Here is a 27,539-nt window from a genome sequence, read left to right as displayed (position 1 = left end):
CAGCACACTAAAGGTACAGGCTTCGGCCCTAAGCATTTTTCTGCAGGTCCCCCTGCAGCAGAATCCTTTTTGTTGTGGACTTCTTTAGGTCTCTTTCCAAGTCAAGACCAATGAGGGTCAAGACTTGTCCAGTTTGGGACCTATCCTTAGACCTGAAGGCTTTCATCCGCAAGCCTTTTGAGCCTTTGGAAGAATCTGCCCAAGAATCCTTAGCAGCTTCTTGGGCAGAGAGGGCCGGGGCTTTGCCGGAGATCTGTAAGGCAGCCACCTGGTCAAAGTTCTCTACCTTCGTCAAGCATTACCGCCTAGATGTCCTGTCAAATAGGGAGCAGGCATTCGGACGCAGGGTCCTCCAGGCAGTGGGCCCACCCTAAGGGGTCAGTTCTTGATTATCTACCGCCTGGGAATACCAGGTGCTGTAGGCTAGCCTACGGCCACATCACCCTGAATGCGCCCGATCTCGTCTGATCTCGGAAGCTAAGCAGGGTAGGGCCTAGTTAGTACCTGGATGGGAGACCGCCTGGGAATACCAGGTGCTGTAGGCTAGCCTACGGCCACATCACCCTGAATACGCCCGATCTCGTCTGATCTCGGAAGCCAAGCAGGGTAGGGCCTGGTTAGTACCTGGATGGGAGACCGCCTGGGAATACCAGGTGCTGTAGGCTATCCGCCCCTTGATGACGTCAGTGTGACGAAACCGGTTGGGCGTGGCATACTCGATGCGGACGTTAGAGAGCCTTGTCCTTCTGTGCTGTATGGGAGAGATCCGCGGTGAGCGGTAACTGTATCTCACCTTGTTTTGCAATTGAAGCTGGTGTCTATTAGACACCTTGTTTGTGAGTTTCCTTATACCTTTTTTATTAAAGATATAAATGAAAAAAACGTATTGCACCATTCTGTTCTCTTTTTTCCCTGAGTGTACTGCATGCTCTCATGGAGGTATGAGAAAGAGTGGAGAAGTTCATCATAAGAGCTTGGGCTGCAAAGTTGTTTGTGATTATTATTATCTGGAAGTATCTGAAACATCACCATATCTATTTGGACATCGGGTTCATTGCTCCCAGAGCACAAGCGCTGTTGCTGGTTTATAATCTGACCAGCCATTAGCTCTGGTGAGTTCATTTAATCTCCTTTGGTGGTGGATTTTTCACAATTGGTTCAAGTCACTGAAGATATATATATATATTTTTTGGACACTAATTTATGTTTGGACACTATAATTATTTATTTTAAACACTAAATGTTTTTGGATGAGGATATACACCTTTATATAAGTTTGTTATTAGCGCATGCATTTCAAAACAAACATCAAATTGACCAATTAGTAAATTAAAGGAATGTTCTTAAGATGAAAAGTCACAAACACAATTCTTTTCCTATATGAGCAGATATAGATTTGTTTCCGTAGGTTACTGTGGTTATGTAAATTCTAAAGTTCATGGACTTACTGTGCAATGGGCTAAAGAGAGCTTGTAGACAGTCCTCCTTTGGGCTACCTCGAGGGGAATTTACTTAAAATGGGTGCAGACAGGATCCGGAGTAGTTTTGCATCGTAAGCAATCAGCTTCTCACTTCAGCTTGTTGAGTGAAGGTTTGAAATGGACACAAGGAGCTGAGTGGTTGCCATACAGACAGATTCTGTCTTCTCCCTTTTTAGTAAACTCCCCCTCAAAATACTACAAAGCTCTTTACTGCTGTCCCGTCTGTGTGCGCACGCTCGACTGTAAAACGGGGAAGAAGGTGTACCCCTTTACGGAGGATAGACAGCAGGACCTGTTCGCCTAAAGCGTGGTTTTCCCATGGGCGTGGTCAACCCATCCTTCTTTACACAAAAGCCACTGTTGTTAGAGAGGTGGATGGTCAAAGTTGGCCTGAAAAGTGATAAACCGCTGCCCGTTTTATTGCAGCACGGGTAGGGCGGTTGCGTGCCTCGTGTGCACCCCCTACTTGTTTTGCAATATCACGTTTTAAGCATGATTTTGCCCAGTGGTGCCACCTTGTGGCCATTTTTCCACAGTGGCTGGATGGCAAGCAGTTAAATGCCTCTACTTGCCTGCGCGATGTCATCTTCAGCTCTGTAACCAGATCTGCACATGCACAGCTCAGCCTACGGCTCCGGGCCAGTCTCTGTGTGTAAGAATGACTAGCTCCTGTGCATGCGCAGAAGTGATGTCATCTCATGCCAGCCAATGAAGATGGAAAAGATGCAAGAGAGGATTGTTGGCGGAAACATGAGTATATCGCTCCGTTTGGTTCCATTTTTATTTCTGTTGTGAATGCTCCAACAGGAAGACTCTCACATTTATGAGTTGGACCGCACTTTACAGAGGAGCCTTGGTGAGGCAGTGCGGCTTCCACATACATTTGCAAATGTCAGCAACTAAAATCTCTGTTTTTAATGGAATTATTAGGTTGAGTCAATTTTTCTTTTTCAAGCTAGCTGATAAGTGTGCTGGGATATTTTCTGTTTGAACTGTGCCATGCCTTCCATGTGCACCTTCAATAGCTAGTTATAAATTGGGATTGTTGTCATTTTTTTTTATAGCTTGCTCACTAGATTTGCTGTGGAGACACATTGTACGCCTTCAGGTGCCATTGTGGTCCTGCTGGGTTTCTAATGGGAGGAATGGGCTCCCTTCTGGTATACTTGCCTTTCACTGCTTGATGCCAAATCACGTCCATGTATGCCATTTGGTGTTAAGTGGTTGTACTGGGATGATACATGTAGCTTCGTGCAGGCATCATCCCGATACCGTTTTTTAGAGACGACGGTCTAAAAACAAGCAGCTGGAGGGGACACCTCCACCGAGACAACCAATCAACCAGTCCACGCTTCTGCCGGCTGATCACAGAGCCGACCGAGGAGGGGAACCGCTCCGTTCGGCTCTGTGATATAGTGAACTGGAAACGATGACCTTACATCACTTCCTATTTATCTGGATGTAAACGGCACCATTTTTAAAAATGAAAAGCATGTGATCAAATACTTTTAAGGGAAGAAAAGGGATTTGGGGTCTTATTGACCTCAGAACCCTCCATAAAGAGTACCTGTCACATGCCTATTGTTGTCACAAGGGACATTTACATTTCTTGTGACAGCAATAAAATTGATAAAAAGAAATTAAAGTGACAGTGTAAAAAAAAAAAAAATCCAAGTGCTCTCATTCCCTTGTGCTTGTGCGCAAAGGCAAATCCACTCATCAGTCACGCGCAAATGCACTCATCAGTCATGCACTCAGGCAGTGATCATGGTTTTCGGGTCAGCGGCAGGGGCCCCCAGACATTCCGGCAGTCTTGGATTTTTTTCAGGAAGGGACAGATCGAGGTCTCTCGATCAGCACACTAAAGGTACAGGCTTCGGCCCTAAGCATTTTTCTGCAGGTCCCCCTGCAGCAGAATCCTTTTTGTTGTGGACTTCTTTAGGTCTCTTTCCAAGTCAAGACCAATGAGGGTCAAGACTTGTCCAGTTTGGGACCTATCCTTAGACCTGAAGGCTTTCATCCGCAAGCCTTTTGAGCCTTTGGAAGAATCTGCCCAAGAATCCTTAGCAGCTTCTTGGGCAGAGAGGGCCGGGGCTTCGCCGGAGATCTGTAAGGCAGCCACCTGGTCAAAGTTCTCTACCTTCGTCAAGCATTACCGCCTAGATGTCCTGTCAAATAGGGAGCAGGCATTCGGACGCAGGGTCCTCCAGGCAGTGGGCCCACCCTAAGGGGTCAGTTCTTGATTATCTACCGCCTGGGAATACCAGGTGCTGTAGGCTAGCCTACGGCCACATCACCCTGAATGCGCCCGATCTCGTCTGATCTCGGAAGCTAAGCAGGGTAGGGCCTAGTTAGTACCTGGATGGGAGACCGCCTGGGAATACCAGGTGCTGTAGGCTAGCCTACGGCCACATCACCCTGAATACGCCCGATCTCGTCTGATCTCGGAAGCCAAGCAGGGTAGGGCCTGGTTAGTACCTGGATGGGAGACCGCCTGGGAATACCAGGTGCTGTAGGCTATCCGCCCCTTGATGACGTCAGTGTGACGAAACCGGTTGGGCGTGGCATACTCGATGCGGACGTTAGAGAGCCTTGTCGTTCTGTGCTGTATGGGAGAGATCCGCGGTGAGCGGTAACTGTATCTCACCTTGTTTTGCAATTGAAGCTGGTGTCTATTAGACACCTTGTTTGTGAGTTTCCTTATACCTTTTTTATTAAAGATATAAATGAAAAAAACGTATTGCACCATTCTGTTCTCTTTTTTCCCTGAGTGTACTGCATGCTCTCATGGAGGTATGAGAAAGAGTGGAGAAGTTCATCATAAGAGCTTGGGCTGCAAAGTTGTTTGTGATTATTATTATCTGGAAGTATCTGAAACATCACCATATCTATTTGGACATCGGGTTCATTGCTCCCAGAGCACAAGCGCTGTTGCTGGTTTATAATCTGACCAGCCATTAGCTCTGGTGAGTTCATTTAATCTCCTTTGGTGGTGGATTTTTCACAATTGGTTCAAGTCACTGAAGATATATATATATATTTTTTGGACACTAATTTATGTTTGGACACTATAATTATTTATTTTAAACACTAAATGTTTTTGGATGAGGATATACACCTTTATATAAGTTTGTTATTAGCGCATGCATTTCAAAACAAACATCAAATTGACCAATTAGTAAATTAAAGGAATGTTCTTAAGATGAAAAGTCACAAACACAATTCTTTTCCTATATGAGCAGATATAGATTTGTTTCCGTAGGTTACTGTGGTTATGTAAATTCTAAAGTTCATGGACTTACTGTGCAATGGGCTAAAGAGAGCTTGTAGACAGTCCTCCTTTGGGCTACCTCGAGGGGAATTTACTTAAAATGGGTGCAGACAGGATCCGGAGTAGTTTTGCATCGTAAGCAATCAGCTTCTCACTTCAGCTTGTTGAGTGAAGGTTTGAAATGGACACAAGGAGCTGAGTGGTTGCCATACAGACAGATTCTGTCTTCTCCCTTTTTAGTAAACTCCCCCTCAAAATACTACAAAGCTCTTTACTGCTGTCCCGTCTGTGTGCGCACGCTCGACTGTAAAACGGGGAAGAAGGTGTACCCCTTTACGGAGGATAGACAGCAGGACCTGTTCGCCTAAAGCGTGGTTTTCCCATGGGCGTGGTCAACCCATCCTTCTTTACACAAAAGCCACTGTTGTTAGAGAGGTGGATGGTCAAAGTTGGCCTGAAAAGTGATAAACCGCTGCCCGTTTTATTGCAGCACGGGTAGGGCGGTTGCGTGCCTCGTGTGCACCCCCTACTTGTTTTGCAATATCACGTTTTAAGCATGATTTTGCCCAGTGGTGCCACCTTGTGGCCATTTTTCCACAGTGGCTGGATGGCAAGCAGTTAAATGCCTCTACTTGCCTGCGCGATGTCATCTTCAGCTCTGTAACCAGATCTGCACATGCACAGCTCAGCCTACGGCTCCGGGCCAGTCTCTGTGTGTAAGAATGACTAGCTCCTGTGCATGCGCAGAAGTGATGTCATCTCATGCCAGCCAATGAAGATGGAAAAGATGCAAGAGAGGATTGTTGGCGGAAACATGAGTATATCGCTCCGTTTGGTTCCATTTTTATTTCTGTTGTGAATGCTCCAACAGGAAGACTCTCACATTTATGAGTTGGACCGCACTTTACAGAGGAGCCTTGGTGAGGCAGTGCGGCTTCCACATACATTTGCAAATGTCTGCAACTAAAATCTCTGTTTTTAATGGAATTATTAGGTTGAGTCAATTTTTCTTTTTCAAGCTAGCTGATAAGTGTGCTGGGATATTTTCTGTTTGAACTGTGCCATGCCTTCCATGTGCACCTTCAATAGCTAGTTATAAATTGGGATTGTTGTCATTTTTTTTTATAGCTTGCTCACTAGATTTGCTGTGGAGACACATTGTACGCCTTCAGGTGCCATTGTGGTCCTGCTGGGTTTCTAATGGGAGGAATGGGCTCCCTTCTGGTATACTTGCCTTTCACTGCTTGATGCCAAATCACGTCCATGTATGCCATTTGGTGTTAAGTGGTTGTACTGGGATGATACATGTAGCTTCGTGCAGGCATCATCCCGATACCGTTTTTTAGAGACGACGGTCTAAAAACAAGCAGCTGGAGGGGACACCTCCACCGAGACAACCAATCAACCAGTCCACGCTTCTGCCGGCTGATCACAGAGCCGACCGAGGAGGGGAACCGCTCCGTTCGGCTCTGTGATATAGTGAACTGGAAACGATGACCTTACATCACTTCCTATTTATCTGGATGTAAACGGCACCATTTTTAAAAATGAAAAGCATGTGATCAAATACTTTTAAGGGAAGAAAAGGGATTTGGGGTCTTATTGACCTCAGAACCCTCCATAAAGAGTACCTGTCACATGCCTATTGTTGTCACAAGGGACATTTACATTTCTTGTGACAGCAATAAAATTGATAAAAAGAAATTAAAGTGACAGTGTAAAAAAAAAAAAAATCCAAGTGCTCTCATTCCCTTGTGCTTGTGCGCAAAGGCAAATCCACTCATCAGTCACGCGCAAATGCACTCATCAGTCATGCACTCAGGCAGTGATCATGGTTTTCGGGTCAGCGGCAGGGGCCCCCAGACATTCCGGCAGTCTTGGATTTTTTTCAGGAAGGGACAGATCGAGGTCTCTCGATCAGCACACTAAAGGTACAGGCTTCGGCCCTAAGCATTTTTCTGCAGGTCCCCCTGCAGCAGAATCCTTTTTGTTGTGGACTTCTTTAGGTCTCTTTCCAAGTCAAGACCAATGAGGGTCAAGACTTGTCCAGTTTGGGACCTATCCTTAGACCTGAAGGCTTTCATCCGCAAGCCTTTTGAGCCTTTGGAAGAATCTGCCCAAGAATCCTTAGCAGCTTCTTGGGCAGAGAGGGCCGGGGCTTCGCCGGAGATCTGTAAGGCAGCCACCTGGTCAAAGTTCTCTACCTTCGTCAAGCATTACCGCCTAGATGTCCTGTCAAATAGGGAGCAGGCATTCGGACGCAGGGTCCTCCAGGCAGTGGGCCCACCCTAAGGGGTCAGTTCTTGATTATCTACCGCCTGGGAATACCAGGTGCTGTAGGCTAGCCTACGGCCACATCACCCTGAATGCGCCCGATCTCGTCTGATCTCGGAAGCTAAGCAGGGTAGGGCCTAGTTAGTACCTGGATGGGAGACCGCCTGGGAATACCAGGTGCTGTAGGCTAGCCTACGGCCACATCACCCTGAATACGCCCGATCTCGTCTGATCTCGGAAGCCAAGCAGGGTAGGGCCTGGTTAGTACCTGGATGGGAGACCGCCTGGGAATACCAGGTGCTGTAGGCTATCCGCCCCTTGATGACGTCAGTGTGACGAAACCGGTTGGGCGTGGCATACTCGATGCGGACGTTAGAGAGCCTTGTCGTTCTGTGCTGTATGGGAGAGATCCGCGGTGAGCGGTAACTGTATCTCACCTTGTTTTGCAATTGAAGCTGGTGTCTATTAGACACCTTGTTTGTGAGTTTCCTTATACCTTTTTTATTAAAGATATAAATGAAAAAAACGTATTGCACCATTCTGTTCTCTTTTTTCCCTGAGTGTACTGCATGCTCTCATGGAGGTATGAGAAAGAGTGGAGAAGTTCATCATAAGAGCTTGGGCTGCAAAGTTGTTTGTGATTATTATTATCTGGAAGTATCTGAAACATCACCATATCTATTTGGACATCGGGTTCATTGCTCCCAGAGCACAAGCGCTGTTGCTGGTTTATAATCTGACCAGCCATTAGCTCTGGTGAGTTCATTTAATCTCCTTTGGTGGTGGATTTTTCACAATTGGTTCAAGTCACTGAAGATATATATATATATTTTTTGGACACTAATTTATGTTTGGACACTATAATTATTTATTTTAAACACTAAATGTTTTTGGATGAGGATATACACCTTTATATAAGTTTGTTATTAGCGCATGCATTTCAAAACAAACATCAAATTGACCAATTAGTAAATTAAAGGAATGTTCTTAAGATGAAAAGTCACAAACACAATTCTTTTCCTATATGAGCAGATATAGATTTGTTTCCGTAGGTTACTGTGGTTATGTAAATTCTAAAGTTCATGGACTTACTGTGCAATGGGCTAAAGAGAGCTTGTAGACAGTCCTCCTTTGGGCTACCTCGAGGGGAATTTACTTAAAATGGGTGCAGACAGGATCCGGAGTAGTTTTGCATCGTAAGCAATCAGCTTCTCACTTCAGCTTGTTGAGTGAAGGTTTGAAATGGACACAAGGAGCTGAGTGGTTGCCATACAGACAGATTCTGTCTTCTCCCTTTTTAGTAAACTCCCCCTCAAAATACTACAAAGCTCTTTACTGCTGTCCCGTCTGTGTGCGCACGCTCGACTGTAAAACGGGGAAGAAGGTGTACCCCTTTACGGAGGATAGACAGCAGGACCTGTTCGCCTAAAGCGTGGTTTTCCCATGGGCGTGGTCAACCCATCCTTCTTTACACAAAAGCCACTGTTGTTAGAGAGGTGGATGGTCAAAGTTGGCCTGAAAAGTGATAAACCGCTGCCCGTTTTATTGCAGCACGGGTAGGGCGGTTGCGTGCCTCGTGTGCACCCCCTACTTTTTTTGCAATATCACGTTTTAAGCATGATTTTGCCCAGTGGTGCCACCTTGTGGCCATTTTTCCACAGTGGCTGGATGGCAAGCAGTTAAATGCCTCTACTTGCCTGCGCGATGTCATCTTCAGCTCTGTAACCAGATCTGCACATGCACAGCTCAGCCTACGGCTCCGGGCCAGTCTCTGTGTGTAAGAATGACTAGCTCCTGTGCATGCGCAGAAGTGATGTCATCTCATGCCAGCCAATGAAGATGGAAAAGATGCAAGAGAGGATTGTTGGCGGAAACATGAGTATATCGCTCCGTTTGGTTCCATTTTTATTTCTGTTGTGAATGCTCCAACAGGAAGACTCTCACATTTATGAGTTGGACCGCACTTTACAGAGGAGCCTTGGTGAGGCAGTGCGGCTTCCACATACATTTGCAAATGTCTGCAACTAAAATCTCTGTTTTTAATGGAATTATTAGGTTGAGTCAATTTTTCTTTTTCAAGCTAGCTGATAAGTGTGCTGGGATATTTTCTGTTTGAACTGTGCCATGCCTTCCATGTGCACCTTCAATAGCTAGTTATAAATTGGGATTGTTGTCATTTTTTTTTATAGCTTGCTCACTAGATTTGCTGTGGAGACACATTGTACGCCTTCAGGTGCCATTGTGGTCCTGCTGGGTTTCTAATGGGAGGAATGGGCTCCCTTCTGGTATACTTGCCTTTCACTGCTTGATGCCAAATCACGTCCATGTATGCCATTTGGTGTTAAGTGGTTGTACTGGGATGATACATGTAGCTTCGTGCAGGCATCATCCCGATACCGTTTTTTAGAGACGACGGTCTAAAAACAAGCAGCTGGAGGGGACACCTCCACCGAGACAACCAATCAACCAGTCCACGCTTCTGCCGGCTGATCACAGAGCCGACCGAGGAGGGGAACCGCTCCGTTCGGCTCTGTGATATAGTGAACTGGAAACGATGACCTTACATCACTTCCTATTTATCTGGATGTAAACGGCACCATTTTTAAAAATGAAAAGCATGTGATCAAATACTTTTAAGGGAAGAAAAGGGATTTGGGGTCTTATTGACCTCAGAACCCTCCATAAAGAGTACCTGTCACATGCCTATTGTTGTCACAAGGGACATTTACATTTCTTGTGACAGCAATAAAATTGATAAAAAGAAATTAAAGTGACAGTGTAAAAAAAAAAAAAATCCAAGTGCTCTCATTCCCTTGTGCTTGTGCGCAAAGGCAAATCCACTCATCAGTCACGCGCAAATGCACTCATCAGTCATGCACTCAGGCAGTGATCATGGTTTTCGGGTCAGCGGCAGGGGCCCCCAGACATTCCGGCAGTCTTGGATTTTTTTCAGGAAGGGACAGATCGAGGTCTCTCGATCAGCACACTAAAGGTACAGGCTTCGGCCCTAAGCATTTTTCTGCAGGTCCCCCTGCAGCAGAATCCTTTTTGTTGTGGACTTCTTTAGGTCTCTTTCCAAGTCAAGACCAATGAGGGTCAAGACTTGTCCAGTTTGGGACCTATCCTTAGACCTGAAGGCTTTCATCCGCAAGCCTTTTGAGCCTTTGGAAGAATCTGCCCAAGAATCCTTAGCAGCTTCTTGGGCAGAGAGGGCCGGGGCTTTGCCGGAGATCTGTAAGGCAGCCACCTGGTCAAAGTTCTCTACCTTCGTCAAGCATTACCGCCTAGATGTCCTGTCAAATAGGGAGCAGGCATTCGGACGCAGGGTCCTCCAGGCAGTGGGCCCACCCTAAGGGGTCAGTTCTTGATTATCTACCGCCTGGGAATACCAGGTGCTGTAGGCTAGCCTACGGCCACATCACCCTGAATGCGCCCGATCTCGTCTGATCTCGGAAGCTAAGCAGGGTAGGGCCTAGTTAGTACCTGGATGGGAGACCGCCTGGGAATACCAGGTGCTGTAGGCTAGCCTACGGCCACATCACCCTGAATACGCCCGATCTCGTCTGATCTCGGAAGCCAAGCAGGGTAGGGCCTGGTTAGTACCTGGATGGGAGACCGCCTGGGAATACCAGGTGCTGTAGGCTATCCGCCCCTTGATGACGTCAGTGTGACGAAACCGGTTGGGCGTGGCATACTCGATGCGGACGTTAGAGAGCCTTGTCGTTCTGTGCTGTATGGGAGAGATCCGCGGTGAGCGGTAACTGTATCTCACCTTGTTTTGCAATTGAAGCTGGTGTCTATTAGACACCTTGTTTGTGAGTTTCCTTATACCTTTTTTATTAAAGATATAAATGAAAAAAACGTATTGCACCATTCTGTTCTCTTTTTTCCCTGAGTGTACTGCATGCTCTCATGGAGGTATGAGAAAGAGTGGAGAAGTTCATCATAAGAGCTTGGGCTGCAAAGTTGTTTGTGATTATTATTATCTGGAAGTATCTGAAACATCACCATATCTATTTGGACATCGGGTTCATTGCTCCCAGAGCACAAGCGCTGTTGCTGGTTTATAATCTGACCAGCCATTAGCTCTGGTGAGTTCATTTAATCTCCTTTGGTGGTGGATTTTTCACAATTGGTTCAAGTCACTGAAGATATATATATATATTTTTTGGACACTAATTTATGTTTGGACACTATATTTATTTTAAACACTAAATGTTTTTGGATGAGGATATACACCTTTATATAAGTTTGTTATTAGCGCATGCATTTCAAAACAAACATCAAATTGACCAATTAGTAAATTAAAGGAATGTTCTTAAGATGAAAAGTCACAAACACAATTCTTTTCCTATATGAGCAGATATAGATTTGTTTCCGTAGGTTACTGTGGTTATCTAAATTCTAAAGTTCATGGACTTACTGTGCAATGGGCTAAAGAGAGCTTGTAGACAGTCCTCCTTTGGGCTACCTCGAGGGGAATTTACTTAAAATGGGTGCAGACAGGATCCGGAGTAGTTTTGCATCGTAAGCAATCAGCTTCTCACTTCAGCTTGTTGAGTGAAGGTTTGAAATGGACACAAGGAGCTGAGTGGTTGCCATACAGACAGATTCTGTCTTCTCCCTTTTTAGTAAACTCCCCCTCAAAATACTACAAAGCTCTTTACTGCTGTCCCGTCTGTGTGCGCACGCTCGACTGTAAAACGGGGAAGAAGGTGTACCCCTTTACGGAGGATAGACAGCAGGACCTGTTCGCCTAAAGCGTGGTTTTCCCATGGGTGTGGTCAACCCATCCTTCTTTACACAAAAGCCACTGTTGTTAGAGAGGTGGATGGTCAAAGTTGGCCTGAAAAGTGATAAACCGCTGCCCGTTTTATTGCAGCACGGGTAGGGCGGTTGCGTGCCTCGTGTGCACCCCCTACTTGTTTTGCAATATCACGTTTTAAGCATGATTTTGCCCAGTGGTGCCACCTTGTGGCCATTTTTCCACAGTGGCTGGATGGCAAGCAGTTAAATGCCTCTACTTGCCTGCGCGATGTCATCTTCAGCTCTGTAACCAGATCTGCACATGCACAGCTCAGCCTACGGCTCCGGGCCAGTCTCTGTGTGTAAGAATGACTAGCTCCTGTGCATGCGCAGAAGTGATGTCATCTCATGCCAGCCAATGAAGGTGGAAAAGATGCAAGAGAGGATTGTTGGCGGAAACATGAGTATATCGCTCCGTTTGGTTCCATTTTTATTTCTGTTGTGAATGCTCCAACAGGAAGACTCTCACATTTATGAGTTGGACCGCACTTTACAGAGGAGCCTTGGTGAGGCAGTGCGGCTTCCACATACATTTGCAAATGTCTGCAACTAAAATCTCTGTTTTTAATGGAATTGTTAGGTTGAGTCAATTTTTCTTTTTCAAGCTAGCTGATAAGTGTGCTGGGATATTTTCTGTTTGAACTGTGCCATGCCTTCCATGTGCACCTTCAATAGCTAGTTATAAATTGGGATTGTTGTCATTTTTTTTTATAGCTTGCTCACTAGATTTGCTGTGGAGACACATTGTACGCCTTCAGGTGCCATTGTGGTCCTGCTGGGTTTCTAATGGGAGGAATGGGCTCCCTTCTGGTATACTTGCCTTTCACTGCTTGATGCCAAATCACGTCCATGTATGCCATTTGGTGTTAAGTGGTTGTACTGGGATGATACATGTAGCTTCATGCAGGCATCATCCCGATACCGTTTTTTAGAGACGACGGTCTAAAAACAAGCAGCTGGAGGGGACACCTCCACCGAGACAACCAATCAACCAGTCCACGCTTCTGCCGGCTCATCACAGAGCCGACCGAGGAGGGGAACCGCTCCGTTCGGCTCTGTGATATAGTGAACTGGAAACGATGACCTTACATCACTTCTTATTTATCTGGATGTAAACGGCACCATTTTTAAAAATGAAAAGCATGTGATCAAATACTTTTAAGGGAAGAAAAGGGATTTGGGGTCTTATTGACCTCAGAACCCTCCATAAAGAGTACCTGTCACATGCCTATTGTTGTCACAAGGGACATTTACATTTCTTGTGACAGCAATAAAATTGATAAAAAGAAATTAAAGTGACAGTGTAAAAAAAAAAAAAATCCAAGTGCTCTCATTCCCTTGTGCTTGTGCGCAAAGGCAAATCCACTCATCAGTCACGCGCAAATGCACTCATCAGTCATGCACTCAGGCAGTGATCATGGTTTTCGGGTCAGCGGCAGGGGCCCCCAGACATTCCGGCAGTCTTGGATTTTTTTCAGGAAGGGACAGATCGAGGTCTCTCGATCAGCACACTAAAGGTACAGGCTTCGGCCCTAAGCATTTTTCTGCAGGTCCCCCTGCAGCAGAATCCTTTTTGTTGTGGACTTCTTTAGGTCTCTTTCCAAGTCAAGACCAATGAGGGTCAAGACTTGTCCAGTTTGGGACCTATCCTTAGACCTGAAGGCTTTCATCCGCAAGCCTTTTGAGCCTTTGGAAGAATCTGCCCAAGAATCCTTAGCAGCTTCTTGGGCAGAGAGGGCCGGGGCTTTGCCGGAGATCTGTAAGGCAGCCACCTGGTCAAAGTTCTCTACCTTCGTCAAGCATTACCGCCTAGATGTCCTGTCAAATAGGGAGCAGGCATTCGGACGCAGGGTCCTCCAGGCAGTGGGCCCACCCTAAGGGGTCAGTTCTTGATTATCTACCGCCTGGGAATACCAGGTGCTGTAGGCTAGCCTACGGCCACATCACCCTGAATGCGCCCGATCTCGTCTGATCTCGGAAGCTAAGCAGGGTAGGGCCTAGTTAGTACCTGGATGGGAGACCGCCTGGGAATACCAGGTGCTGTAGGCTAGCCTACGGCCACATCACCCTGAATACGCCCGATCTCGTCTGATCTCGGAAGCCAAGCAGGGTAGGGCCTGGTTAGTACCTGGATGGGAGACCGCCTGGGAATACCAGGTGTTGTAGGCTATCCGCCCCTTGATGACGTCAGTGTGACGAAACCGGTTGGGCGTGGCATACTCGATGCGGACGTTAGAGAGCCTTGTCGTTCTGTGCTGTATGGGAGAGATCCGCGGTGAGCGGTAACTGTATCTCACCTTGTTTTGCAATTGAAGCTGGTGTCTATTAGACACCTTGTTTGTGAGTTTCCTTATACCTTTTTTATTAAAGATATAAATGAAAAAAACGTATTGCACCATTCTGTTCTCTTTTTTCCCTGAGTGTACTGCATGCTCTCATGGAGGTATGAGAAAGAGTGGAGAAGTTCATCATAAGAGCTTGGGCTGCAAAGTTGTTTGTGATTATTATTATCTGGAAGTATCTGAAACATCACCATATCTATTTGGACATCGGGTTCATTGCTCCCAGAGCACAAGCGCTGTTGCTGGTTTATAATCTGACCAGCCATTAGCTCTGGTGAGTTCATTTAATCTCCTTTGGTGGTGGATTTTTCACAATTGGTTCAAGTCACTGAAGATATATATATATATTTTTTGGACACTAATTTATGTTTGGACACTATAATTATTTATTTTAAACACTAAATGTTTTTGGATGAGGATATACACCTTTATATAAGTTTGTTATTAGCGCATGCATTTCAAAACAAACATCAAATTGACCAATTAGTAAATTAAAGGAATGTTCTTAAGATGAAAAGTCACAAACACAATTCTTTTCCTATATGAGCAGATATAGATTTGTTTCCGTAGGTTACTGTGGTTATCTAAATTCTAAAGTTCATGGACTTACTGTGCAATGGGCTAAAGAGAGCTTGTAGACAGTCCTCCTTTGGGCTACCTCGAGGGGAATTTACTTAAAATGGGTGCAGACAGGATCCGGAGTAGTTTTGCATCGTAAGCAATCAGCTTCTCACTTCAGCTTGTTGAGTGAAGGTTTGAAATGGACACAAGGAGCTGAGTGGTTGCCATACAGACAGATTCTGTCTTCTCCCTTTTTAGTAAACTCCCCCTCAAAATACTACAAAGCTCTTTACTGCTGTCCCGTCTGTGTGCGCACGCTCGACTGTAAAACGGGGAAGAAGGTGTACCCCTTTACGGAGGATAGACAGCAGGACCTGTTCGCCTAAAGCGTGGTTTTCCCATGGGCGTGGTCAACCCATCCTTCTTTACACAAAAGCCACTGTTGTTAGAGAGGTGGATGGTCAAAGTTGGCCTGAAAAGTGATAAACCGCTGCCCGTTTTATTGCAGCACGGGTAGGGCGGTTGCGTGCCTCGTGTGCACCCCCTACTTGTTTTGCAATATCACGTTTTAAGCATGATTTTGCCCAGTGGTGCCACCTTGTGGCCATTTTTCCACAGTGGCTGGATGGCAAGCAGTTAAATGCCTCTACTTGCCTGCGCGATGTCATCTTCAGCTCTGTAACCAGATCTGCACATGCACAGCTCAGCCTACGGCTCCGGGCCAGTCTCTGTGTGTAAGAATGACTAGCTCCTGTGCATGCGCAGAAGTGATGTCATCTCATGCCAGCCAATGAAGATGGAAAAGATGCAAGAGAGGATTGTTGGCGGAAACATGAGTATATCGCTCCGTTTGGTTCCATTTTTATTTCTGTTGTGAATGCTCCAACAGGAAGACTCTCACATTTATGAGTTGGACCGCACTTTACAGAGGAGCCTTGGTGAGGCAGTGCGGCTTCCACATACATTTGCAAATGTCTGCAACTAAAATCTCTGTTTTTAATGGAATTATTAGGTTGAGTCCATTTTTCTTTTTCAAGCTAGCTGATAAGTGTGCTGGGATATTTTCTGTTTGAACTGTGCCATGCCTTCCATGTGCACCTTCAATAGCTAGTTATAAATTGGGATTGTTGTCATTTTTTTTTATAGCTTGCTCACTAGATTTGCTGTGGAGACACATTGTACGCCTTCAGGTGCCATTGTGGTCCTGCTGGGTTTCTAATGGGAGGAATGGGCTCCCTTCTGGTATACTTGCCTTTCACTGCTTGATGCCAAATCACGTCCATGTATGCCATTTGGTGTTAAGTGGTTGTACTGGGATGATACATGTAGCTTCATGCAGGCATCATCCCGATACCGTTTTTTAGAGACGACGGTCTAAAAACAAGCAGCTGGAGGGGACACCTCCACCGAGACAACCAATCAACCAGTCCACGCTTCTGCCGGCTGATCACAGAGCCGACCGAGGAGGGGAACCGCTCCGTTCGGCTCTGTGATATAGTGAACTGGAAACGATGACCTTACGTCACTTCCTATTTATCTGGATGTAAACGGCACCATTTTTAAAAATGAAAAGCATGTGATCAAATACTTTTAAGGGAAGAAAAGGGATTTGGGGTCTTATTGACCTCAGAACCCTCCATAAAGAGTACCTGTCACATGCCTATTGTTGTCACAAGGGACATTTACATTTCTTGTGACAGCAATAAAATTGATAAAAAGAAATTAAAGTGACAGTGTAAAAAAAAAAAAAATCCAAGTGCTCTCATTCCCTTGTGCTTGTGCGCAAAGGCAAATCCACTCATCAGTCACGCGCAAATGCACTCATCAGTCATGCACTCAGGCAGTGATCATGGTTTTCGGGTCAGCGGCAGGGGCCCCCAGACATTCCGGCAGTCTTGGATTTTTTTCAGGAAGGGACAGATCGAGGTCTCTCGATCAGCACACTAAAGGTACAGGCTTCGGCCCTAAGCATTTTTCTGCAGGTCCCCCTGCAGCAGAATCCTTTTTGTTGTGGACTTCTTCAGGTCTCTTTCCAAGTCAAGACCAATGAGGGTCAAGACTTGTCCAGTTTGGGACCTATCCTTAGACCTGAAGGCTTTCATCCGCAAGCCTTTTGAGCCTTTGGAAGAATCTGCCCAAGAATCCTTAGCAGCTTCTTGGGCAGAGAGGGCCGGGGCTTTGCCGGAGATCTGTAAGGCAGCCACCTGGTCAAAGTTCTCTACCTTCGTCAAGCATTACCGCCTAGATGTCCTGTCAAATAGGGAGCAGGCATTCGGACGCAGGGTCCTCCAGGCAGTGGGCCCACCCTAAGGGGTCAGTTCTTGATTATCTACCGCCTGGGAATACCAGGTGCTGTAGGCTAGCCTACGGCCACATCATCCTGAATGCGCCCGATCTCGTCTGATCTCGGAAGCTAAGCAGGGTAGGGCCTAGTTAGTACCTGGATGGGAGACCGCCTGGGAATACCAGGTGCTGTAGGCTAGCCTACGGCCACATCACCCTGAATACGCCCGATCTCGTCTGATCTCGGAAGCCAAGCAGGGTAGGGCCTGGTTAGTACCTGGATGGGAGACCGCCTGGGAATACCAGGTGCTGTAGGCTATCCGCCCCTTGATGACGTCAGTGTGACGAAACCGGTTGGGCGTGGCATACTCGATGCGGACGTTAGAGAGCCTTGTCGTTCTGTGCTGTATGGGAGAGATCCGCGGTGAGCGGTAACTGTATCTCACCTTGTTTTGCAATTGAAGCTGGTGTCTATTAGACACCTTGTTTGTGAGTTTCCTTATACCTTTTTTATTAAAGATATAAATGAAAAAAACGTATTGCACCATTCTGTTCTCTTTTTTCCCTGAGTGTACTGCATGCTCTCATGGAGGTATGAGAAAGAGTGGAGAAGTTCATCATAAGAGCTTGGGCTGCAAAGTTGTTTGTGATTATTATTATCTGGAAGTATCTGAAACATCACCATATCTATTTGGACATCGGGTTCATTGCTCCCAGAGCACAAGCGCTGTTGCTGGTTTATAATCTGACCAGCCATTAGCTCTGGTGAGTTCATTTAATCTCCTTTGGTGGTGGATTTTTCACAATTGGTTCAAGTCACTGAAGATATATATATATATTTTTTGGACACTAATTTATGTTTGGACACTATAATTATTTATTTTAAACACTAAATGTTTTTGGATGAGGATATACACCTTTATATAAGTTTGTTATTAGCGCATGCATTTCAAAACAAACATCAAATTGACCAATTAGTAAATTAAAGGAATGTTCTTAAGATGAAAAGTCACAAACACAATTCTTTTCCTATATGAGCAGATATAGATTTGTTTCCGTAGGTTACTGTGGTTATCTAAATTCTAAAGTTCATGGACTTACTGTGCAATGGGCTAAAGAGAGCTTGTAGACAGTCCTCCTTTGGGCTACCTCGAGGGGAATTTACTTAAAATGGGTGCAGACAGGATCCGGAGTAGTTTTGCATCGTAAGCAATCAGCTTCTCACTTCAGCTTGTTGAGTGAAGGTTTGAAATGGACACAAGGAGCTGAGTGGTTGCCATACAGACAGATTCTGTCTTCTCCCTTTTTAGTAAACTCCCCCTCAAAATACTACAAAGCTCTTTACTGCTGTCCCGTCTGTGTGCGCACGCTCGACTGTAAAACGGGGAAGAAGGTGTACCCCTTTACGGAGGATAGACAGCAGGACCTGTTCGCCTAAAGCGTGGTTTTCCCATGGGCGTGGTCAACCCATCCTTCTTTACACAAAAGCCACTGTTGTTAGAGAGGTGGGTGGTCAAAGTTGGCCTGAAAAGTGATAAACCGCTGCCCGTTTTATTGCAGCACGGGTAGGGCGGTTGCGTGCCTCGTGTGCACCCCCTACTTGTTTTGCAATATCACGTTTTAAGCATGATTTTGCCCAGTGGTGCCACCTTGTGGCCATTTTTCCACAGTGGCTGGATGGCAAGCAGTTAAATGCCTCTACTTGCCTGCGCGATGTCATCTTCAGCTCTGTAACCAGATCTGCACATGCACAGCTCAGCCTACGGCTCCGGGCCAGTCTCTGTGTGTAAGAATGACTAGCTCCTGTGCATGCGCAGAAGTGATGTCATCTCATGCCAGCCAATGAAGATGGAAAAGATGCAAGAGAGGATTGTTGGCGGAAACATGAGTATATCGCTCCGTTTGGTTCCATTTTTATTTCTGTTGTGAATGCTCCAACAGGAAGACTCTCACATTTATGAGTTGGACCGCACTTTACAGAGGAGCCTTGGTGAGGCAGTGCGGCTTCCACATACATTTGCAAATGTCTGCAACTAAAATCTCTGTTTTTAATGGAATTATTAGGTTGAGTCAATTTTTCTTTTTCAAGCTAGCTGATAAGTGTGCTGGGATATTTTCTGTTTGAACTGTGCCATGCCTTCCATGTGCACCTTCAATAGCTAGTTATAAATTGGGATTGTTGTCATTTTTTTTTATAGCTTGCTCACTAGATTTGCTGTGGAGACACATTGTACGCCTTCAGGTGCCATTGTGGTCCTGCTGGGTTTCTAATGGGAGGAATGGGCTCCCTTCTGGTATACTTGCCTTTCACTGCTTGATGCCAAATCACGTCCATGTATGCCATTTGGTGTTAAGTGGTTGTACTGGGATGATACATGTAGCTTCGTGCAGGCATCATCCCGATACCGTTTTTTAGAGACGACGGTCTAAAAACAAGCAGCTGGAGGGGACACCTCCACCGAGACAACCAATCAACCAGTCCACGCTTCTGCCGGCTGATCACAGAGCCGACCGAGGAGGGGAACCGCTCCGTTCGGCTCTGTGATATAGTGAACTGGAAACGATGACCTTACATCACTTCCTATTTATCTGGATGTAAACGGCACCATTTTTAAAAATGAAAAGCATGTGATCAAATACTTTTAAGGGAAGAAAAGGGATTTGGGGTCTTATTGACCTCAGAACCCTCCATAAAGAGTACCTGTCACATGCCTATTGTTGTCACAAGGGACATTTACATTTCTTGTGACAGCAATAAAATTGATAAAAAGAAATTAAAGTGACAGTGTAAAAAAAAAAAAAATCCAAGTGCTCTCATTCCCTTGTGCTTGTGCGCAAAGGCAAATCCACTCATCAGTCACGCGCAAATGCACTCATCAGTCATGCACTCAGGCAGTGATCATGGTTTTCGGGTCAGCGGCAGGGGCCCCCAGACATTCCGGCAGTCTTGGATTTTTTTCAGGAAGGGACAGATCGAGGTCTCTCGATCAGCACACTAAAGGTACAGGCTTCGGCCCTAAGCATTTTTCTGCAGGTCCCCCTGCAGCAGAATCCTTTTTGTTGTGGACTTCTTTAGGTCTCTTTCCAAGTCAAGACCAATGAGGGTCAAGACTTGTCCAGTTTGGGACCTATCCTTAGACCTGAAGGCTTTCATCCGCAAGCCTTTTGAGCCTTTGGAAGAATCTGCCCAAGAATCCTTAGCAGCTTCTTGGGCAGAGAGGGCCGGGGCTTTGCCGGAGATCTGTAAGGCAGCCACCTGGTCAAAGTTCTCTACCTTCGTCAAGCATTACCGCCTAGATGTCCTGTCAAATAGGGAGCAGGCATTCGGACGCAGGGTCCTCCAGGCAGTGGGCCCACCCTAAGGGGTCAGTTCTTGATTATCTACCGCCTGGGAATACCAGGTGCTGTAGGCTAGCCTACGGCCACATCACCCTGAATGCGCCCGATCTCGTCTGATCTCGGAAGCTAAGCAGGGTAGGGCCTAGTTAGTACCTGGATGGGAGACCGCCTGGGAATACCAGGTGCTGTAGGCTAGCCTACGGCCACATCACCCTGAATACGCCCGATCTCGTCTGATCTCGGAAGCCAAGCAGGGTAGGGCCTGGTTAGTACCTGGATGGGAGACCGCCTGGGAATACCAGGTGCTGTAGGCTATCCGCCCCTTGATGACGTCAGTGTGACGAAACCGGTTGGGCGTGGCATACTCGATGCGGACGTTAGAGAGCCTTGTCGTTCTGTGCTGTATGGGAGAGATCCGCGGTGAGCGGTAACTGTATCTCACCTTGTTTTGCAATTGAAGCTGGTGTCTATTAGACACCTTGTTTGTGAGTTTCCTTATACCTTTTTTATTAAAGATATAAATGAAAAAAACGTATTGCACCATTCTGTTCTCTTTTTTCCCTGAGTGTACTGCATGCTCTCATGGAGGTATGAGAAAGAGTGGAGAAGTTCATCATAAGAGCTTGGGCTGCAAAGTTGTTTGTGATTATTATTATCTGGAAGTATCTGAAACATCACCATATCTATTTGGACATCGGGTTCATTGCTCCCAGAGCACAAGCGCTGTTGCTGGTTTATAATCTGACCAGCCATTAGCTCTGGTGAGTTCATTTAATCTCCTTTGGTGGTGGATTTTTCACAATTGGTTCAAGTCACTGAAGATATATATATATATTTTTTGGACACGAATTTATGTTTGGACACTATAATTATTTATTTTAAACACTAAATGTTTTTGGATGAGGATATACACCTTTATATAAGTTTGTTATTAGCGCATGCATTTCAAAACAAACATCAAATTGACCAATTAGTAAATTAAAGGAATGTTCTTAAGATGAAAAGTCACAAACACAATTCTTTTCCTATATGAGCAGATATAGATTTGTTTCCGTAGGTTACTGTGGTTATGTAAATTCTAAAGTTCATGGACTTACTGTGCAATGGGCTAAAGAGAGCTTGTAGACAGTCCTCCTTTGGGCTACCTCGAGGGGAATTTACTTAAAATGGGTGCAGACAGGATCCGGAGTAGTTTTGCATCGTAAGCAATCAGCTTCTCACTTCAGCTTGTTGAGTGAAGGTTTGAAATGGACACAAGGAGCTGAGTGGTTGCCATACAGACAGATTCTGTCTTCTCCCTTTTTAGTAAACTCCCCCTCAAAATACTACAAAGCTCTTTACTGCTGTCCCGTCTGTGTGCGCACGCTCGACTGTAAAACGGGGAAGAAGGTGTACCCCTTTACGGAGGATAGACAGCAGGACCTGTTCGCCTAAAGCGTGGTTTTCCCATGGGCGTGGTCAACCCATCCTTCTTTACACAAAAGCCACTGTTGTTAGAGAGGTGGATGGTCAAAGTTGGCCTGAAAAGTGATAAACCGCTGCCCGTTTTATTGCAGCACGGGTAGGGCGGTTGCGTGCCTCGTGTGCACCCCCTACTTGTTTTGCAATATCACGTTTTAAGCATGATTTTGCCCAGTGGTGCCACCTTGTGGCCATTTTTCCACAGTGGCTGGATGGCAAGCAGTTAAATGCCTCTACTTGCCTGCGCGATGTCATCTTTAGCTCTGTAACCAGATCTGCACATGCACAGCTCAGCCTACGGCTCCGGGCCAGTCTCTGTGTGTAAGAATGACTAGCTCCTGTGCATGCGCAGAAGTGATGTCATCTCATGCCAGCCAATGAAGATGGAAAAGATGCAAGAGAGGATTGTTGGCGGAAACATGAGTATATCGCTCCGTTTGGTTCCATTTTTATTTCTGTTGTGAATGCTCCAACAGGAAGACTCTCACATTTATGAGTTGGACCGCACTTTACAGAGGAGCCTTGGTGAGGCAGTGCGGCTTCCACATACATTTGCAAATGTCTGCAACTAAAATCTCTGTTTTTAATGGAATTATTAGGTTGAGTCAATTTTTCTTTTTCAAGCTAGCTGATAAGTGTGCTGGGATATTTTCTGTTTGAACTGTGCCATGCCTTCCATGTGCACCTTCAATAGCTAGTTATAAATTGGGATTGTTGTCATTTTTTTTTATAGCTTGCTCACTAGATTTGCTGTGGAGACACATTGTACGCCTTCAGGTGCCATTGTGGTCCTGCTGGGTTTCTAATGGGAGGAATGGGCTCCCTTCTGGTATACTTGCCTTTCACTGCTTGATGCCAAATCACGTCCATGTATGCCATTTGGTGTTAAGTGGTTGTACTGGGATGATACATGTAGCTTCGTGCAGGCATCATCCCGATACCGTTTTTTAGAGACGACGGTCTAAAAACAAGCAGCTGGAGGGGACACCTCCACCGAGACAACCAATCAAGCAGTCCACGCTTCTGCCGGCTGATCACAGAGCCGACCGAGGAGGGGAACCGCTCCGTTCGGCTCTGTGATATAGTGAACTGGAAACGATGACCTTACATCACTTCCTATTTATCTGGATGTAAACGGCACCATTTTTAAAAATGAAAAGCATGTGATCAAATACTTTTAAGGGAAGAAAAGGGATTTGGGGTCTTATTGACCTCAGAACCCTCCATAAAGAGTACCTGTCACATGCCTATTGTTGTCACAAGGGACATTTACATTTCTTGTGACAGCAATAAAATTGATAAAAAGAAATTAAAGTGACAGTGTAAAAAAAAAAAAAATCCAAGTGCTCTCATTCCCTTGTGCTTGTGCGCAAAGGCAAATCCACTCATCAGTCACGCGCAAATGCACTCATCAGTCATGCACTCAGGCAGTGATCATGGTTTTCGGGTCAGCGGCAGGGGCCCCCAGACATTCCGGCAGTCTTGGATTTTTTTCAGGAAGGGACAGATCGAGGTCTCTCGATCAGCACACTAAAGGTACAGGCTTCGGCCCTAAGCATTTTTCTGCAGGTCCCCCTGCAGCAGAATCCTTTTTGTTGTGGACTTCTTCAGGTCTCTTTCCAAGTCAAGACCAATGAGGGTCAAGACTTGTCCAGTTTGGGACCTATCCTTAGACCTGAAGGCTTTCATCCGCAAGCCTTTTGAGCCTTTGGAAGAATCTGCCCAAGAATCCTTAGCAGCTTCTTGGGCAGAGAGGGCCGGGGCTTCGCCGGAGATCTGTAAGGCAGCCACCTGGTCAAAGTTCTCTACCTTCGTCAAGCATTACCGCCTAGATGTCCTGTCAAATAGGGAGCAGGCATTCGGACGCAGGGTCCTCCAGGCAGTGGGCCCACCCTAAGGGGTCAGTTCTTGATTATCTACCGCCTGGGAATACCAGGTGCTGTAGGCTAGCCTACGGCCACATCACCCTGAATGCGCCCGATCTCGTCTGATCTCGGAAGCTAAGCAGGGTAGGGCCTAGTTAGTACCTGGATGGGAGACCGCCTGGGAATACCAGGTGCTGTAGGCTAGCCTACGGCCACATCACCCTGAATACGCCCGATCTCGTCTGATCTCGGAAGCCAAGCAGGGTAGGGCCTGGTTAGTACCTGGATGGGAGACCGCCTGGGAATACCAGGTGCTGTAGGCTATCCGCCCCTTGATGACGTCAGTGTGACGAAACCGGTTGGGCGTGGCATACTCGATGCGGACGTTAGAGAGCCTTGTCGTTCTGTGCTGTATGGGAGAGATCCGCGGTGAGCGGTAACTGTATCTCACCTTGTTTTGCAATTGAAGCTGGTGTCTATTAGACACCTTGTTTGTGAGTTTCCTTATACCTTTTTTATTAAAGATATAAATGAAAAAAACGTATTGCACCATTCTGTTCTCTTTTTTCCCTGAGTGTACTGCATGCTCTCATGGAGGTATGAGAAAGAGTGGAGAAGTTCATCATAAGAGCTTGGGCTGCAAAGTTGTTTGTGATTATTATTATCTGGAAGTATCTGAAACATCACCATATCTATTTGGACATCGGGTTCATTGCTCCCAGAGCACAAGCGCTGTTGCTGGTTTATAATCTGACCAGCCATTAGCTCTGGTGAGTTCATTTAATCTCCTTTGGTGGTGGATTTTTCACAATTGGTTCAAGTCACTGAAGATATATATATATATTTTTTGGACACTAATTTATGTTTGGACACTATAATTATTTATTTTAAACACTAAATGTTTTTGGATGAGGATATACACCTTTATATAAGTTTGTTATTAGCGCATGCATTTCAAAACAAACATCAAATTGACCAATTAGTAAATTAAAGGAATGTTCTTAAGATGAAAAGTCACAAACACAATTCTTTTCCTATATGAGCAGATATAGATTTGTTTCCGTAGGTTACTGTGGTTATGTAAATTCTAAAGTTCATGGACTTACTGTGCAATGGGCTAAAGAGAGCTTGTAGACAGTCCTCCTTTGGGCTACCTCGAGGGGAATTTACTTAAAATGGGTGCAGACAGGATCCGGAGTAGTTTTGCATCGTAAGCAATCAGCTTCTCACTTCAGCTTGTTGAGTGAAGGTTTGAAATGGACACAAGGAGCTGAGTGGTTGCCATACAGACAGATTCTGTCTTCTCCCTTTTTAGTAAACTCCCCCTCAAAATACTACAAAGCTCTTTACTGCTGTCCCGTCTGTGTGCGCACGCTCGACTGTAAAACGGGGAAGAAGGTGTACCCCTTTACGGAGGATAGACAGCAGGACCTGTTCGCCTAAAGCGTGGTTTTCCCATGGGCGTGGTCAACCCATCCTTCTTTACACAAAAGCCACTGTTGTTAGAGAGGTGGATGGTCAAAGTTGGCCTGAAAAGTGATAAACCGCTGCCCGTTTTATTGCAGCATGGGTAGGGCGGTTGCGTGCCTCGTGTGCACCCCCTACTTGTTTTGCAATATCACGTTTTAAGCATGATTTTGCCCAGTGGTGCCACCTTGTGGCCATTTTTCCACAGTGGCTGGATGGCAAGCAGTTAAATGCCTCTACTTGCCTGCGCGATGTCATCTTCAGCTCTGTAACCAGATCTGCACATGCACAGTTCAGCCTACGGCTCCGGGCCAGTCTCTGTGTGTAAGAATGACTAGCTCCTGTGCATGCGCAGAAGTGATGTCATCTCATGCCAGCCAATGAAGATGGAAAAGATGCAAGAGAGGATTGTTGGCGGAAACATGAGTATATCGCTCCGTTTGGTTCCATTTTTATTTCTGTTGTGAATGCTCCAACAGGAAGACTCTCACATTTATGAGTTGGACCGCACTTTACAGAGGAGCCTTGGTGAGGCAGTGCGGCTTCCACATACATTTGCAAATGTCTGCAACTAAAATCTCTGTTTTTAATGGAATTATTAGGTTGAGTCAATTTTTCTTTTTCAAGCTAGCTGATAAGTGTGCTGGGATATTTTCTGTTTGAACTGTGCCATGCCTTCCACGTGCACCTTCAATAGCTAGTTATAAATTGGGATTGTTGTCATTTTTTTTTATAGCTTGCTCACTAGATTTGCTGTGGAGACACATTGTACGCCTTCAGGTGCCATTGTGGTCCTGCTGGGTTTCTAATGGGAGGAATGGGCTCCCTTCTGGTATACTTGCCTTTCACTGCTTGATGCCAAATCACGTCCATGTATGCCATTTGGTGTTAAGTGGTTGTACTGGGATGATACATGTAGCTTCATGCAGGCATCATCCCGATACCGTTTTTTAGAGACGACGGTCTAAAAACAAGCAGCTGGAGGGGACACCTCCACCGAGACAACCAATCAACCAGTCCACGCTTCTGCCGGCTGATCACAGAGCCGACCGAGGAGGGGAACCGCTCCGTTCGGCTCTGTGATATAGTGAACTGGAAACGATGACCTTACATCACTTCCTATTTATCTGGATGTAAACGGCACCATTTTTAAAAATGAAAAGCATGTGATCAAATACTTTTAAGGGAAGAAAAGGGATTTGGGGTCTTATTGACCTCAGAACCCTCCATAAAGAGTACCTGTCACATGCCTATTGTTGTCACAAGGGACATTTACATTTCTTGTGACAGCAATAAAATTGATAAAAAGAAATTAAAGTGACAGTGTAAAAAAAAAAAAAATCCAAGTGCTCTCATTCCCTTGTGCTTGTGCGCAAAGGCAAATCCACTCATCAGTCACGCGCAAATGCACTCATCAGTCATGCACTCAGGCAGTGATCATGGTTTTCGGGTCAGCGGCAGGGGCCCCCAGACATTCCGGCAGTCTTGGATTTTTTTCAGGAAGGGACAGATCGAGGTCTCTCGATCAGCACACTAAAGGTACAGGCTTCGGCCCTAAGCATTTTTCTGCAGGTCCCCCTGCAGCAGAATCCTTTTTGTTGTGGACTTCTTCAGGTCTCTTTCCAAGTCAAGACCAATGAGGGTCAAGACTTGTCCAGTTTGGGACCTATCCTTAAACCTGAAGGCTTTCATCCGCAAGCCTTTTGAGCCTTTGGAAGAATCTGCCCAAGAATCCTTAGCAGCTTCTTGGGCAGAGAGGGCCGGGGCTTCGCCGGAGATCTGTAAGGCAGCCACCTGGTCAAAGTTCTCTACCTTCGTCAAGCATTACCGCCTAGATGTCCTGTCAAATAGGGAGCAGGCATTCGGACGCAGGGTCCTCCAGGCAGTGGGCCCACCCTAAGGGGTCAGTTCTTGATTATCTACCGCCTGGGAATACCAGGTGCTGTAGGCTAGCCTACGGCCACATCACCCTGAATGCGCCCGATCTCGTCTGATCTCGGAAGCTAAGCAGGGTAGGGCCTAGTTAGTACCTGGATGGGAGACCGCCTGGGAATACCAGGTGCTGTAGGCTAGCCTACGGCCACATCACCCTGAATACGCCCGATCTCGTCTGATCTCGGAAGCCAAGCAGGGTAGGGCCTGGTTAGTACCTGGATGGGAGACCGCCTGGGAATACCAGGTGCTGTAGGCTATCCGCCCCTTGATGACGTCAGTGTGACGAAACCGGTTGGGCGTGGCATACTCGATGCGAACGTTAGAGAGCCTTGTCGTTCTGTGCTGTATGGGAGAGATCCGCGGTGAGCGGTAACTGTATCTCACCTTGTTTTGCAATTGAAGCTGGTGTCTATTAGACACCTTGTTTGTGAGTTTCCTTATACCTTTTTTATTA

General features: G+C 46.1%; 18 non-coding genes across 18 annotated transcripts; all 18 read left to right on the top strand.

Annotated features, from left to right (window-relative positions):
- The first annotated feature begins 426 nt into the window (after window positions 1–426).
- Window positions 427–545, top strand: LOC149454343 (5S ribosomal RNA). Its single transcript, XR_016314282.1, has one exon. It is a non-coding gene; the product is annotated as a 5S ribosomal RNA (ribosomal RNA).
- A 1-nt stretch (window position 546) lies between these two features.
- LOC149454342 (5S ribosomal RNA) lies at window positions 547–665 on the top strand. The gene has a single exon (XR_016314347.1). It is a non-coding gene; the product is annotated as a 5S ribosomal RNA (ribosomal RNA).
- A 3,096-nt stretch (window positions 666–3,761) lies between these two features.
- On the top strand, window positions 3,762–3,880 carry LOC149454341 (5S ribosomal RNA). The gene has a single exon (XR_016314281.1). It is a non-coding gene; the product is annotated as a 5S ribosomal RNA (ribosomal RNA).
- Window position 3,881: 1 nt separating this feature from the next.
- On the top strand, window positions 3,882–4,000 carry LOC149454340 (5S ribosomal RNA). The gene has a single exon (XR_016314346.1). It is a non-coding gene; the product is annotated as a 5S ribosomal RNA (ribosomal RNA).
- A 3,096-nt stretch (window positions 4,001–7,096) lies between these two features.
- Window positions 7,097–7,215, top strand: LOC149454339 (5S ribosomal RNA). The gene has a single exon (XR_016314280.1). It is a non-coding gene; the product is annotated as a 5S ribosomal RNA (ribosomal RNA).
- Window position 7,216: 1 nt separating this feature from the next.
- On the top strand, window positions 7,217–7,335 carry LOC149454338 (5S ribosomal RNA). Its single transcript, XR_016314344.1, has one exon. It is a non-coding gene; the product is annotated as a 5S ribosomal RNA (ribosomal RNA).
- A 3,096-nt stretch (window positions 7,336–10,431) lies between these two features.
- Window positions 10,432–10,550, top strand: LOC149454337 (5S ribosomal RNA). Its single transcript, XR_016314279.1, has one exon. It is a non-coding gene; the product is annotated as a 5S ribosomal RNA (ribosomal RNA).
- A 1-nt stretch (window position 10,551) lies between these two features.
- On the top strand, window positions 10,552–10,670 carry LOC149454336 (5S ribosomal RNA). Its single transcript, XR_016314343.1, has one exon. It is a non-coding gene; the product is annotated as a 5S ribosomal RNA (ribosomal RNA).
- Window positions 10,671–13,762: 3,092 nt separating this feature from the next.
- LOC149454335 (5S ribosomal RNA) lies at window positions 13,763–13,881 on the top strand. The gene has a single exon (XR_016314278.1). It is a non-coding gene; the product is annotated as a 5S ribosomal RNA (ribosomal RNA).
- A 1-nt stretch (window position 13,882) lies between these two features.
- On the top strand, window positions 13,883–14,001 carry LOC149454334 (5S ribosomal RNA). Its single transcript, XR_016314297.1, has one exon. It is a non-coding gene; the product is annotated as a 5S ribosomal RNA (ribosomal RNA).
- Window positions 14,002–17,097: 3,096 nt separating this feature from the next.
- LOC149454333 (5S ribosomal RNA) lies at window positions 17,098–17,216 on the top strand. The gene has a single exon (XR_016314303.1). It is a non-coding gene; the product is annotated as a 5S ribosomal RNA (ribosomal RNA).
- Window position 17,217: 1 nt separating this feature from the next.
- On the top strand, window positions 17,218–17,336 carry LOC149454332 (5S ribosomal RNA). Its single transcript, XR_016314342.1, has one exon. It is a non-coding gene; the product is annotated as a 5S ribosomal RNA (ribosomal RNA).
- Window positions 17,337–20,432: 3,096 nt separating this feature from the next.
- On the top strand, window positions 20,433–20,551 carry LOC149454331 (5S ribosomal RNA). The gene has a single exon (XR_016314276.1). It is a non-coding gene; the product is annotated as a 5S ribosomal RNA (ribosomal RNA).
- Window position 20,552: 1 nt separating this feature from the next.
- Window positions 20,553–20,671, top strand: LOC149454330 (5S ribosomal RNA). The gene has a single exon (XR_016314341.1). It is a non-coding gene; the product is annotated as a 5S ribosomal RNA (ribosomal RNA).
- Window positions 20,672–23,767: 3,096 nt separating this feature from the next.
- LOC149454329 (5S ribosomal RNA) lies at window positions 23,768–23,886 on the top strand. The gene has a single exon (XR_016314275.1). It is a non-coding gene; the product is annotated as a 5S ribosomal RNA (ribosomal RNA).
- A 1-nt stretch (window position 23,887) lies between these two features.
- LOC149454328 (5S ribosomal RNA) lies at window positions 23,888–24,006 on the top strand. The gene has a single exon (XR_016314340.1). It is a non-coding gene; the product is annotated as a 5S ribosomal RNA (ribosomal RNA).
- Window positions 24,007–27,102: 3,096 nt separating this feature from the next.
- LOC149454327 (5S ribosomal RNA) lies at window positions 27,103–27,221 on the top strand. The gene has a single exon (XR_016314274.1). It is a non-coding gene; the product is annotated as a 5S ribosomal RNA (ribosomal RNA).
- Window position 27,222: 1 nt separating this feature from the next.
- LOC149454326 (5S ribosomal RNA) lies at window positions 27,223–27,341 on the top strand. Its single transcript, XR_016314339.1, has one exon. It is a non-coding gene; the product is annotated as a 5S ribosomal RNA (ribosomal RNA).
- The last annotated feature ends 198 nt before the right edge of the window (window positions 27,342–27,539 follow it).

This window comes from Staurois parvus, unplaced genomic scaffold (assembly GCF_062004578.1).
Source record: "Staurois parvus isolate SC_StPar_1 unplaced genomic scaffold, SC_StPar_1.0 ptg000432l, whole genome shotgun sequence".
Taxonomy (NCBI): Eukaryota; Metazoa; Chordata; class Amphibia; order Anura; family Ranidae; genus Staurois; species Staurois parvus.
This window is presented reverse-complemented; position numbering and strand designations above follow the sequence as displayed.